Raw genomic sequence first — 13,635 nt, 5'->3', positions numbered from 1 at the left:
AAATGTCTTTAATTTTGTCCAATTTATCATTTTTAAATAGTTCAGGCTTTTTTTAAAAAATTAATTAATTAATTTATGGCTGTGTTGGCTCTTCGTTTCTGTGCGAGGGCTTCCTCTAGTTGCGGCAAGCGGGGGCCACTCTTCATCGCAGCGCGCGGGCCTCTCACTATCGCGGCTTCTCTGTTGCGGAGCACAGGCTCCAGACGCGCAGGCTCAGTAATTGTGGCTCATGGGGCTAGTTGCTCTGCGGCATGTGGGATCTCCCCAGACCAGGGCTCGAACCCGTGTCCCCTGCATTGGCAGGCAGATTCTCAACCACTGCGCCACCTGGGAAGCCCATAGTTCAGGCTTTTTTATGTCTTATATTTCTTGTCTAAGAAAGCTCTGTCTACCTCAAGGTCAGAAAGATTTTCTGCTTCATTTTCTTGTAGAAGTTTTATAACTTTAATTTTTACGTTTAGGTCTATGATCCATTTTGGGTCAGAGTGAGGTAAGGATCATGGTCCATGTTTTTCCAAATGAACATACAGCTATTCCAGCAGTGTTTGTTGAAAAGAAGTACCCTTTCTTTATCAAATTGCCTTGACACTTTTGTTGAAAATCCGTGACCAAATGGACGTAGGTCTATTTCTAGACTTTCTATTATGTTCAATTGATCTCTCTCTATATATACTTCTGCCAAGACCATCCTGTTTTGATCACTGCAGTTTTACAATAAGTCTTGAAATTAGGTAATGTGAATCCTTCAACTTTGCTCATCTCTTTCAAAGTTGTTTCGATTATTCCAGTTCCTTTGCATCTCCATGAAAACTTTAGAATCAGCCTGTCAATTTCTACCAAAAACAACAACAGCAACAAAAACCAAAATGCTGAGATCTTGATTGGGATTGCATTGAATCTAGAGATCAATCTGGAAAGAAACTGACATGATATCATTTCCTCCTTAAAATTCAACAGAGAAGCCAACAGGCCTGGAGTTTTCTTTGTGGGAGGCTTTTAATTATAGGTTAATTTTTTAAATAGATACAGGGCTATTTGGAATTTTACTTTCTTCTGTGTCAGCTTTGACAATATGTGTCTTTCAAAGAATTTGTCATAGCGTACAAGTAAACAAATTTATTCAGGCAAAGCTGTTCATAATATTCTATTATCCTTTTTTAAAAAATTGAGATATAATTCACATACCATAAAATTCACCCTTTTAAAGTGTACAATTCAAATTTTTTTTAGTATAGTCACAATGTTATACAACCATCACTGCTATCTAATTCCCAAACAATATCATCTCCCCCAAAACTATCCTGTACCTAATATCAGCCAGTATTCAGTCCCCCTTCTTCCCAGACACTAGCAACTACTAATCTTCTATTATCTTTTAATATCTGCAGGATCTATAGTAATGGGCTGGTCCATTTTTGGTGTATTCTATTTCCACCGAGATCTAGTTCTAATGCAGGAATCAAGAGTTGAAGTCCCATTACAGTCTGGGACTCTGGAGAAATGGAAAAAGTGAGAATCTCCCTGAAGTTTGTTAACTAGGCTCCTATTGCCTAGCAGCACTTTTCAACCAGTGAGAGTGTGTGCCAAGTAACTGAAAGGTTTTGATTACTCCAGCCCTAGGAAAGCTGAAGTCCTTGGCCCAGTCTCCTCTGGCCACAAGCTACCTGCAGTCTGACATTAAAATGCTATTTTTTTGTGATACGATATAAAAAAATTTGGAAGGCGTGGGCCTACAGTACTAAGTCCAAACTAATCAGGATAATACTCGAGGACCTTCTTTCATTTGGTCCCAAACTGCTTCCTGTAATTGCCTTCTACTCCTTTCCCTCTGTCCAATCTTATTCCCACAAACGTCCTAGACTCCAGGCAGAATAAAGTATTTTAACCCAAGAAGCCAGGCAATTGTGTGCTCGTGAGGTGTTCCCTGTCAAATACTACTAATCCTTTAAGATTCTACTCAAATGCACTTGGGAAGCTCTCTGGAAAGGCAGGGACCATGCTCATCTTCCCCTTCAGAAAGCAACAGCTGAACTGAATATGCTGGCGGAGGACCCAGTACTGATAGGCTCTCAGAGTACAAATCTCTTTTTTCTATTTTCGAAATTGTCTTATGAAGAAAGCAAGAAAGGGATCATCATCATCATTTTGTAGATCAAGGAACGTTCATCCAGAAAACAGTAATGACCTGATAAACTCATACAGGGCTAGAAGAATCCAAGTTTCCTTTATACCATGCCATTTATTGTTATACTATTTTTTAAAAATAGATAGAACCCAAAGCCTTTCATTCTAAAATGAGTCCTACCTTTAAAAAAATTTTTTTTGACGTTAAAAAAAATTTTTTTTGTGTGGTTAATTTTTTTCAGCTTTATTGAGGTATAAAGACATAAAGTTTAAGATATTTAAAGTGTACTTGATATACGTGGTGACCTGATATACATATACAGCCTATCTCTTAAATTGCAAAAATTTCCTAGCAGTGGTCTACAACAACTTATATTTACTTTAAGATGTAAGACTGATGGGAGAGATGGGAGTTGAGGATAGGAATGAATCCTGAAAGTGGTACAGAGCCTTCCACAGGGAAGGGGAGGTGGCACGCTGGGGCTCTGGTGCCCTGAAGCCTTATTACTTTACAAGCTACTGTTGGTCACTTAGCTGATTCAGAGCTGTCTCTGTGTGGAAGTGTGTGCTGACCACTTCTGGAAATAGAAGAACCAGGACCTTTTCATCTTAAGAAGTAAAACCCACCTATTCCATTTATTTCTAGGTACACTCTCTACCTGCATCTGTGTGAACAACACAGCTGAATAAATATTAGAATCGACACTCAGCTCTTAGATAATTTTCCATCTTGAGGCACCCTGACTCTGTGACATAGGGCTCTCTGGGGCCCTAGAAACTCTCCCAAAGTCTCAGTTTCTTCCACGACTTCAGGACAAAAGTTTGCAGATTCCAACTGGGGAGCTACGCCTTCCTCGAGTATCTCCCAGGCTTAACCCTGGTGCCTTTCCAAATAAAACTCTATGATTGAAACAAACCATTTCTGACCTTAATCCTTCTCTGAGCAAATAATGTTCCACTGTAGCAGTAAAAAAATACAGAATCAAGTCCAGCAGTTTAATATCTAGAATGCATACCCCTGTATTAAAACCCCTATACCTTTCACCATGCCTGCCCTCTACAGAAATTTCGCACTTTTTGTTAGAACCTTCAACTTTACTGCACCCTGAACTGAAAGAGCTTTCCATAAACCGGAATATAACATAATTTATTAATCCCAACCAAATCCAAACCTGTATACTTTCTAAAATATCAACATAGAGTGAAATTACACCAGAAAATTTATCTAAAAGGATTATAAGTAGAGATTATTTGTAAGCAGTCCTTGGTTTATAATAGCTCCAAGTTTCATCAGGAATGTTATCTAGTTATTTCAGATGCACAAGTGTTTTGTAAGCTTCTGGAAGGCAGAGACAGAAAAGATGCACGGTACAGTGGAAAATAAACAGGATTTAGAATCTGAAGATGTGAGTTCAAACTCCTGGCATCACTTACTAGCTGTGTGACCCCAATGAGTCACTTAACCTCTGTAAGCCTTAGTTTCCTCATCTGTAAAATGGAACAAACTTCACCTACCTCACGTGGTTATGGAGAGGAAAAAATAAGGCAAGGTACATGTGTTTTTAAAAAAGCGTTATGTACAAATATGAACTTTATCTTCTAATTGTTTGGGATGTGGGCTTCTCATCACCCCTGTATTTGGGCATAATTCAGTGTAAAAGACCAGAGTAGGTAACTAAAATGATCTCCTGATGTCTATGTAGGACAGTGTCTTAGTGGTCAGTAAAACCACACACTCTAAGAAAAGTTAGGTATGGCACCATATATAAAACTCATAACTTTGAAAAAATAACTTTCTAACTCAATCACTAAGGGTGCTTCGTGAACACTACCACCTCTCATGTGTACCTGCAGTCCTGGATGTAGGTCCTTGCTATTATTCTCCACCAAAGGAATCAGAACTCTTGGAGGGGAGTTGATTCCATGTTGTGGAATAAAAAGAATTAGGATAGGTCTGAATGTGCTGTTTATTCAATAGTAAAAGCAAGCGTTCTTTAAAATACACAGAGAAGAAAATGTCAGGGATATTTAAAGTCAAAAGGACTAGATTTAAAGGCATTCTCAATGGCCAAGTTGTAACATTTTAGGATTAAAAGTTGAGGCTGTGAAAATATGAGTTCATAATATCCAAAGGATTAAAGTGTACAAAAGTTTTTTTTATACAAAAGGAAGGTGACTATAATAGGGTTTTTGTGGTTTTTTGGGTATTTTTATTGATTCTGATAAGAAGGGCAGTCAATACAGGGGACTTTCCTTTCTTCTATTATACAATATAGCTGATATAAAGTGTAGATGTGTGCCTGTTTCTATCTGTGTAAGCAGAGAAAGAATCTACACAGGAAACTATGAATAAGGAGGAATTACAGGAAAAAGTAGAAGTTACAGAAAGACTAGGAAGGACTGATGAGCACTGGTGGTCATACATAATAGCTCACAAAAGGGGGGCTGTCTAACAGTTAAAAACCACTGGTGGTCACAAATACTCACCAAGTATTGGTTTGGCCAAAAAGTTCGTCCAGTTTTAAGTAAAAATAAAAGACACGTTTTCATTTTCACCAAGAATTTTATTGAACAATGTATTCGCTCACCGAACAAACTTTTTGGCCAGCCCGAGGGTCCAACATAATGCTCCCAGATAATACTTAAGCTTGCAGAGCAGAGCTGACCTCATGAACTCCTATTCTCTCATCTTCTAGCAGTGGTTCCCAGACCTTAGCACGCATCAGAATTACCCAGAGGACACGCTGAGATGCAGATGCCTGGGACCCATCCCCCAGAGTTTCTGATCTAGAAGGCTGAGGTTGGGGTGGGGGTCTGAGAACCTGCATTTCAAACAACTGATCAAAAGATGCTGGTTGATGCTGCTGGGTCTGGAACCACACTCTGAGGACCACTTTCCTATATGCATCACCAATCGCAGTGATGTGTTTGCTGAAGCGTAAGCAGTAGGTTCTGAATAATGGTAACATTCAGGTCACTGTCGCATAATGACTGGACAGTGTTTATAACCCTGGCCAAGCAAGAGACTAAAATTTCCTCCTTTCAAAGGAAGAAATTACATTATAAGAAGATAAAACCTGTGTGAAAGCATGAACCAGAAGTCGTATTAATGTAGCAACTGAAGTTTATCTAGAAAGATGAAGCTCGGCCTCATAACCAGTGGCAGGGATCTAAAACACTGTGAAGAGACCAAGCCATGGACCCCAACCAAGGATCAGTTAGTTTATAACTGGATAGCAGGACTTTGCCAATTTGAAAAAGTGTTCCTTTTACTTTTTCTTTTGGTCAGGCGATTTCCTGCTTATTTCCCTGGAAAAGGTTATTTGCCTGGGAAAGTCAAAATGATAACTTAAATCTTGGGATGATATCAAAGTAAGTACAGCATGCAAATAAGTACAAAAATAATGAAGAAATTAATTAAGCCCAAGGTGTTGATGTTTTAGAATAAGACGAAGCAGAAGTATACACATAAGGTTTGTAACCACTGTATTTGTATATGTCTTATTTACTATTTAAGGGTTTTGATGTATTCAAGAGAATCAGCCAAATTAAACTTGTAATGGCAATTAAGACAATTTAAACAAATCTGTAAGTAACAAGTAATGTTTAATGTCATCTATTAGGATGATGTTATTCCTCTTTAGGCACAAAAGCCTCTTGGAACTTCCAAATACCTGAGAGATTTCTGACCTCAGCCAGAAAGTCGACTATCAGGAAAGGTTTCAGAATGATGCTCCAGAGGGGGTAAAGTAGTTTACCATCTCTTACACAGCTGATTTAAAGGTGGAATGCTGTCATCCCCAAAGAATTCAACTGCAGGATCGAACATACACTGTGCAAAGTGGGGAAGAAAGTAAAATTTATTGAGCATCTACTTAGTACCAATCCAATCTCAGCACCTGGCTCACCGTGCATGCTCAATAACCGCTATCTGTAATCCTAATGCAGACAGTGTTAAAAAGGATAAAGTATTATAATAATTATGGAACACAGAAAAGAGATCGATTTACTGTACCTTGAGAAAGGAGTCAAAGAATATGCCAGGGTGAAAAGGCAGGAAGAGATTCCGTATTTTAAGCATAAGGAGGCATCTAAATACGTGGCATCTTCTGGAGACGGCAAGTTCTTACGTATGATTACAGGAAAGGATGTAGGGGGAGAGGTCATCACAAATGAGGCTGGAGAGAAAGGTTTAAGATCAGATCATGGATAGCCTTGAATGTAGCCACACCAAGGAGCGTGGACTTATCATCTAGGTGATGGGAAGAAACAGGATCAGATCTAGGCTTTAAGAAAATCTAACTGAGCTACATACAACATGAAAAGTCTCACAAACATGAAATTGAGAGAAGAAAGCAAGGTTGAAAATGTGATTTCATTTAAAGTTCGAAACGAGACAAAATTAACCATAGTGCTTAAGGATACACATGGTAAAGCTATAAATGAAAGCAAGGAAGTGATTACCACAGAAGTCATTATATACCTGGAAGGGGGGACAGGGGTGGAGTAAGAAGGATATGATTGGGAAGGGACACACAGGGGTTTCTGAGGTGCAGTCATTTTTTTGGCCTGGGTGGTAGTAATATGGGTGTTTCCTTCATTGAACTGTATGCTATATACATATTTTGCATTGTATTATATTTCACAATAAAATGTTGTAGGATATATAATTGGGAGCATCTGGAAGGATGATGAGGTGGGCAGAGTCTGAAGACAAGGAGAGAAATCAAGAGTTGGTCACAACAGTACAGGCAAGGGAAGAGAGCTTGAGTAAGGTCACTGGTAGTGGGACAGAGAGAAAAAGAAAAGGGTATTACTTAGAATTACTTAGAGAATTACTTAGAAGTTAGGTTTCAGTGACCCATTAGAAATAGAAAGGAAAGGAGAGGAACGAATCGTGACTGTAAGATTTTTTAAGTTTTAAGCTCGGGAAGCCAGATGTTAGGCAGGAAAAACACAAAGAGCAGGAGACTCATGCAACAAAAAGAATTTGAGATATGATTCACATAGCATGTGAATTCACTCTAAAATTCACTCTTTAAAGTGGACAATTCAGTGACTTTTACTATAGTTACAAGGTTGTGCAACTATCACCATTATCTAATTCCAGACTATGTTCACCACCCAAAAAGAAACCCCATAGTCACTTACTCATGAACAGTCACTCCCCATTCCCTGAGCGTCCTCGCCCCTCAACCCTCATGTGATTTTAAGAGAATAAAAACCTGTCTTGTGGGTTAAAACTGTCTTGACACAGTAACAGTGACATTCAGTTGGTCTCAGCAGCCCAATTCCCAAAGAGATCTTGTATCAGAGCCTTAATTTGTCTCTCCACAAAGATGGGAGCTCTGGAGAAGTTGAGGAACCTTCTTTTCTCAAGATGTAGAGGGGAACATCCCCAGTCCTAGTTCAACCTTGGAAAGAGACTGAAGTCAACGGGGATCAAGGTGGCAGAGACAGGTGTCAGGTTATAGTGCCTTTCAGCCAGTGGCAGTATCGCACCCTCCAGGGTGTGGAAAGGTGTGTGTGTGTGTGACGTGGGGGGTAAGTCGTCACAATGATTGGGGAGCACTCCATGCATCAGAGGGCAGGGGACAGGGATACTAACCTCTAACAAGGCATGGGGCAGTCCTGCATAACCAAGAAGCGTCCCATCCAAAATTCCAATAGAGCTCCACCTCTCCTCTGAGAAGCAACAGGGGCAGAATTCCTATTACTTCTGAAGTCCAAAAGCCAAAATGGAGAGTTATGATCTGTAGTTGGGAACCGGGCCCAGGCCTGAGAGTGTATGGTTAAGAATAGCTTAGAGAACAGAAGATTTAAATTAGCTCACAGTGAAAAGACAGTATTAATAGAAACCCAGATATTAATAGTCATGAGTCTCAGTTAGCTGAGGAGGACCGTGGCCCAGGACATGTAGCATTCAACCATCACTTCTCTTGAGTCTTGTGCTACGTGTTAATAGCTGCAGCTTCAGGTACAGGAAAGGGTAAAGGACATATTCAGTGGTACAAACCATCAGAAAGAGTACCTGCAGGGGTATGCCCTATGGTCCATCTTAAAAAATTAAGAAGTCTCATTAGGGAGCTCTCTATATAAGCACAAACTTTTTCTCTCTCTACGCTGATTTTGTATGAAACTCTGCCATTGGCCATCCCTTTAATTCCAGCACTTGAAGACCCTGTTAAAATTGGCACTTTGCTTTCAGACATGTTTTATATGTGAAGCTCTGGGAAGCATAGGCAGCAGCAGGAGACAGTCCTTAGAGTAAAAGCGCCTCTCTTCCAGTGGTGAACACAACTAAATAAAATACACATTCACCTGTGTACCATATTGCAACAGGAACAATTTAATAGCTGAAAGTAAGTTTTGGAGTCAGCTTTGCTACTTATGAACTGCACGAACTTGGGATCTTTCGTATCACCAAGCTTCAACTATAAAATGAAGATGATAATCCGGACAGCGTTGTTGTGAGAACCAGAAGCGAAAGGCTGTTTTTTTCTTTCCCTAAATAAATGTTTTAAACTTTCCTATAAAATTCTGTTACAGTATAGAAGTGGGAACGTTTATATTTGATATGAGAACAGTTTAACAAAGGAGGAAGCATTTGAACTAGGCTTCAAACACAAGATTAGGATAGCAAATGTATTACACTAAAAGTAATAATTTATGCAACATCTTCACTGAGCCGCTGCTTTGCGCCACGCCTGGGCCAGGCAGTGGGTGTTCATGACTTGGTACTGGTTATTGTATTGCTTTTATATTGCCTCAATACATTTGTTTATTCATTACTTCTTTCCACAAATACCTAAGATGCAATTAGTTTACCAGAGTAGCCAGACACCTAGAAAGTGTGAGACACCTGGACTCAGGGAGAGGTGGTAACCAGACAGGGGATGGTAGGTCCTGAGAGAGGTTCCTCCCAGAAGCTCAGGCCAGCTTAGGCAAAGGCTGGACACCTGAGACCCTGAGACGGGGTGGGAGACACAAGGAAGGAGGCACAGGTGAGTTCTGCTGACAGTTATATCTAACAAATAATGCTGTGCAGTTCTGGAGCTATTGATAGAAATCAGCTTCATGCCTTGCTGCAAATGACTAAGAATACGGACTTCCCTCCCAACTCTAGGCTTGGAAACAATTCTTTTTCCACGTCTATGTCACAAGGCAGGACATTATGTAAGACGCCCTGAATCCAATGAATGCTACAATCAACTGAATGCCCCCTGTTGTTTAATGTAAGCTCTGAGCCAGGCTGTCTTATGAAGGAAGAGGAAAAGGTGGAGGAAGAAGAGAAGGAGGAGGAGGAAAGGGGGAAAGGATGAAGTATTTCCCAATAATTCTTCAATAAGAAAATACAGGAAAGCCAGCCTCAGTGGCTGAGGAGGGCAGGAGGAGGTCGCGGGCGGGGGCGGGGGGGGGGGGGGGAGATGCTGCACTTTGGTGTAAATTGCAGTTGATGAGGGATAGTTTCTCAGACTCAAGTTAGAAGTGAGAGTTCAGATTAAGTGAGGCCGTCATTGCTGCTCTGAACACCTCAGAAGGGGAGAATGGATTTATCAGGAGTGAAAAAGAAGAGCTTGTTTGGAGTCAAGAAAATAATAACAAGTCCAGCACTAGGGCTCCTTCTCCTACCAAATGCAAAGACTGCTCTGATGAGAAGTCCAAGGATCGCTCTAAAGATAAAGGAGTCAAGCGAGAAGGGTGGTGGTGGGGATAAAACTCGAAAGAGGGCTTCCCTGGTGGTGCAGTGGTTGAGAGTCCGCCTGCCGATGCAGGGGACGCAGGTTCGTGCCCCGGTCCGGGAAGATCCCACATGCCGCAGAGCGGCTGGGCCCGTGAGCCATGGCCGCTGAGCCTGTGCGTCCGGAGCCTGTGCTCTGCAACGGGAGAGGCCACAGCAGTGAGAGGCCCGCGTACCGCAAAAAAAAAAAAAAAAAAAAAAAAAAAAAAAAAAAAAAAACAACTCGAAAGAGGCGCAGCGCTTCCAGTGGTAGCAGCAGCACCAGGTCTCGGTCCAGCTCGACCTGTGGCTCGGGCTCCAGCAGCGGCTGCAGCTCATCTTCGGCATCGAGCCGCTCAGGAAGTTCCAGCACATCCCGCAGCTCCAGCTCCGGCAGCTCCCCTGGCTCTCCGAGTCCTTCTCGGCGCAGGCGTGACAACAGGCAGCGTTCCCGCTCCAAATCCAAACCACCCCAATTAGATGAAAAGGAAAGGAAAAGGCAGAGCTGTCCCCTAAACCCACCAGAGAACACATTGGGAGCCTCACCAGGAACGTGACCAAGATCACATCATGGATGTATTCTCCACCTATGGGAAAATTAGAATGATTGACGTGCCTGTAGAAAGGATGCACCCCCATCTGCCTAAAGGCTACGCATATGTGGAGTTTGAGAAATCAGATGAAGCCAAGAAGGCGCTGAAGCACACGGACAGAGGACAAGTCGTTGTTGGCCGGGAGGGCCACTGCCACTGCTGTGCTGACCCCCTGGCCTAGGCTACCCAGAGGCGAGTCGGCCCTCCCAGGAGAGTGCTGCCACTGTCCCCCATGTGGCGCAGGTCACCCCGACGGTTGAGGAGAAGGCCACGTTCCCCTCGGCGGCGCATGCAGGTCCCCCGCCCGCTGCCATCACAGGAGCCACTCCAGCTCCAACTCCTCCTGATAAGCAGGGCCACTGAAGCTCCGCCCCTGGGAGCTGCACCCCATCCAACTCACCTTTGTCACTTTTCTAGCCGAAGGAGGATCAGTAGGAAAGAAATCCCTCACTCAGGGGCAGGTTTCAAAGGTGAAGGCAGCAACTGAGACGTTTGCCCTGGTGGCAGAGTTCTGGCTGCAGGAGCATTGTTGGTTTGGGGTCATGCCGATAAAGATGCCCTCCAGTTTTCTAGCTAGACAGCTCCCACGTTTCTAGTTCCTGAGAGGCAGTTTGGTGGCAAAGCCAGCGGGGGTGAGCAGGGGGCTCCAGGTGGTGGCTCAGCCCCAGCCTGGGAGCACATTTCTCCATCCCACAGATGACCTGAGGCCAATCTGGTGGCCTGCAGAGTCCCTCAGGAAAGGGCATGCTTTTACGCAGCTGTCCCTCCTGTTAGACTGGCTCTGCTCCCCGGCTTGAGTCCTCTTCGGACCTCTAGGGTCCAATACCCCATTATCTGCCCAAAATGGTTCTTTGCACATGTACTCATGCGTGCACATGCGCGCACGCACACCCCACGTCTCCCTTTCTGTCTCTGAAATTGGTGAGGGAGTTGAGAGCCAGCTCTGCTAGGTCATCACAGAACCCCCTGTTGTACTGGTGTTCATGGTGGTCTTGCAGGTTACCTTGGCAACGTGCACATTGCTTTTTTGGCTTTTATTGTATAGTCGGTATTGTAAATATTCTGTTTTGAGTTTTATAACTTTGTAGCATTTTAGATAATGTGTTTGCGCTTTGTTGGAAAATATGGGAAAAGCAAGAGGGAGATTATGTTGCGTTTTCTCCAAGCTGTGTGCTGTTTAGCGTAAGAATAATAACGAAATACATTTACTCTATGCCATGCACTGAACTATGCACTTTATATATATTTCATCCTTACCCATCCTATGAGTAGTTACTACTGTTATCCCATTTTACAGATGAAGAAACTGGGGCATGAAGCAGCTAAGTAACTTAACCATAGGTAAAAAGCTATGAGGTACCAAAGCGAGGACTTCTGACTCTGTCTTCTGGGCTCTTCTTGCTAACCAAGGCTTCTTCTCTTAAACTCAGACTTGCCTTACATCTCTCAGCTAGGGATTTCTGCAACTTTTTAGGTCTGAAGTATTAAGACTCTCAACAAGGGTGGTAGAAGCAGGAACTAAAAATAAGACGTTATTACATAATACACTGTTTTATGTTGAATCTTATAACTAGAGGACCTTTGAGTGGTGATCTATCAGAAAAACTGGGTTCAATCATTAGTCTGCTATTTATTGTGTGATCCCAGGAAAGTTCCAGGACCTCTCTAAGACTCACGAAGAAAGTATCACCTGCTCTGTTTATCTTACGAGGTTGTAAAAAGAACCAGTCGTGTGTAAGCGTTTAGTGCGTTGGCTTTGGGACCACTCTGAAGATTTTTTAAGTTCTTCAAATGTGTGGATCAATGCAGCTGCCAGATGAACAAAGTATTACCCACTACAATAAAGCAGATAGTCCTGAGCCTGGATCAGAATCCTAGATTATTGGGAATATTAACAGCCACTCCTGCTTCACATGTGAGCCTTACGTAAAGCGCTTCATGTGATGCCTGTCTGACTCGGACGCTCGGTGAATGATCCCTTTCCTTGGCCCATCCCTGCACGAATCCCTCCTACCCCCATGCCCCCACCCCGGCTTTGTGCTTTTGTCGGTGAATTACAAGGGACTTGATACTCCATAGGCTAAGCAATAATCCAGGTAGGAACAGAACAAGAACTGTCTGGTATTCCCCCATCTCAGATCACTGGGGCTCATAAGCAACACTCATTGCCTCCCTATGATTCCTTTTTCCCATGCCCCAAATAGGCTGATTCATTTGTTCAGGGTACACCGTGGAGTCCTGCCAAATGCAAATAAACTGTCTATGGGGCACGTGCCGAGCTATGCTGGGAGCAGGCTCGTTACTGCCACAGTCACTACAACAAATAACAACAAAAGCCTCTAGGCGCAAATTAGCACACATAATAAACTTCATTCAAGAAACACAGAAGAGACCCTTAGTTGCATTTCAACTTACACAACACCATTTATCACACAAGTGCCGTGGGGCCTCTACAAACTGCAAATAAGACATTGGTACAGATTAGCTTCTACTATGCCTCAATGACTCTTCCAACATAACTCCCCCTACCCCCCCCCCCCCGCCACACACACACAGAGATGTGAAGGGAACACAGGGGAGACTGCAGAAAGAGTAACTGAAAAGAACTCACCGTCTGGAAATTATGAGAGAGGTCTGTGTTCTATTCCAAACTGGATTATTCCTTAGCCTCTGGACTTGGAAGTATCAAGTCCAGAAGTATCAAGTCCCCTGTAATTCATGCATAAAAGCACAAAGCCAGGAGGGAAGTAAAGGAATCATTCATTGAGCACCTGAGTCAGACAGGAATCACAGGAGGTACTTTACGTAGGACACACATGTAAACAGGGGTGCCTATTAACACTCCCAGCAAACCGAGACAAAATCACTGTGATGGTACTTGTAAACCTCTTTTCCAAAGTAATACACAATGTGTTACAAGAGGGACGAAACACCAGATACAGAGACAAATAATAATAGCTAGCATTTGAGCACATATACAATGTGCCAGTACTGTGCTAAACTCTTTACTCATGTACACTGTCTGATTTTCAATACTCACAACCACCTGGGAAGTACATGATATTATCTTCAACAAAACGAGATGCTTGAAATGGTTAAGCATCTTGCCTGGTCCGTCACCCAGGTTCAAATCCCACCTCAATCTTCTTCTGCCTGTGTGACTTCAACCAAATCCCTCAACTTTGCTATGCTTTAGCA

At 42.7% G+C, this 13,635-nt stretch overlaps 1 protein-coding gene and 1 pseudogene across 7 annotated transcripts in view; one reads left to right on the top strand and one right to left on the bottom strand.

Moving 5' to 3' along the window:
- The window catches only part of GAB2 (GRB2 associated binding protein 2), a 177,118-nt gene that overhangs the window by 77,303 nt on the left and 86,180 nt on the right, over positions 1-13,635 (bottom strand). The gene's annotated exons all lie outside the window — the stretch shown is intronic.
- Positions 9,554-11,166, top strand: LOC116757594 (annotated as a pseudogene).

This window comes from Phocoena sinus, chromosome 8, assembly GCF_008692025.1.
Source record: "Phocoena sinus isolate mPhoSin1 chromosome 8, mPhoSin1.pri, whole genome shotgun sequence".
In the NCBI taxonomy this organism is placed as follows: Eukaryota; Metazoa; Chordata; class Mammalia; order Artiodactyla; family Phocoenidae; genus Phocoena; species Phocoena sinus.
Note: the sequence above shows the minus strand (reverse complement) of the source record. Positions and strands in the feature narration are given on the sequence as shown.